Source organism: Chiloscyllium plagiosum, chromosome 5 (assembly GCF_004010195.1).
Source record: "Chiloscyllium plagiosum isolate BGI_BamShark_2017 chromosome 5, ASM401019v2, whole genome shotgun sequence".
Taxonomy (NCBI): Eukaryota; Metazoa; Chordata; class Chondrichthyes; order Orectolobiformes; family Hemiscylliidae; genus Chiloscyllium; species Chiloscyllium plagiosum.
This window is the reverse complement of record NC_057714.1, coordinates 31455431-31456660: the sequence shown is the minus strand read 5'-3', so window position 1 is coordinate 31456660 and position 1230 is coordinate 31455431.

Here is a 1230-nt window from a genome sequence, read left to right as displayed (position 1 = left end):
CTTGGTCATGAGTCACTGACAGAATTCAGACAGAGCAGCAAGTAATCAGCACAGTAACTTGTATAATGTCCTTCATTGAAAAATGATTCAAATATAGGCGTGAAGACACCTCCCTGCAGTTGTAGAGAGATATTGAGACAGTACGTGGGGCACTGTGAAAAGATTTTCTCTCCATTATAAGGAATGATCTCCTTGCCACAGTGAGATAGTGTAAAAGAGTTTAATCCCTGCAGTGTTGGTACCATGAGGAGAGTCTGAAGGAAATGAGTAATTAATCTGTAATGCTGCAAAAGATTAAAACGTGATTGCAATAAAGCTTGAACGTTTTGAACCAGGACTCATTATTCACAAAACAAAACAATTATAGCGTGAAATACAACGTGTTTTCCTGCAGTATATGTTTTCATATGTGTACAGATATGTTGATAGGAAAGGTTTAGCAGGACATGGGCCAAGTGCAGGGAAATGGAGGTAACATGAGTGGACATTTTGGTTGGCATTTCCAATTTGGGCTAAAGGCCCTGTCTCCCTGCTGTTAAACTCTATGAATCTCTGATAGTTTACACTCTCTGTGGAGACCACATGTTGGTTGTGAGAGAGCTGCAGATTCTGAATGAACTCTCACCATCTCAACGTACAGTTGGAGTGAGACCCTGCACTAAGCATGATGTGGTTCACAAACATGTCAGCAGATACACACTGATAGTGTTGGCCATTCCTAAACGTTTCTGATCTCCATGCAGAAGACGAGTCTGTCTTCTTGGAGATGGCAGATGCCTCCTTGCGACTTGGGACAAGCCATCCGATGTGCTCCTCTCCATCAGCAAACACATTAATGTAACACATGTGAAGCATTAGCAATGGAGCCAGGAGGACCGACATGAGCCAGTCTGTCTGTGCAGTCTCTGCTTCATTGGTTTGTCGTGTTGCAGCATCAATGACATCCTCCTATTTCAGTAGAACAGTTTGGATGGGCTGAATGGTCTCTTCTTTTCGTGTGTCAGCGTCTCGAGGGGTTGCATATCCTCCTCCTCATCCCAGGAAAGAGGATCATTATTGGGTGAGTCATAGTAACTGCTAACCAGCTTGTTGTGCTGACTAGACTCCTTATCGTCCTGTGTAATAATAGACAAACAGGAGGCTGGAGAACGGAACAAGCCAGGCAGCATCAGGAGGTGGAGAAGTCAATATTTCCGGTATAACTATTCTTCAGGATTGGGGGTGGGGGTG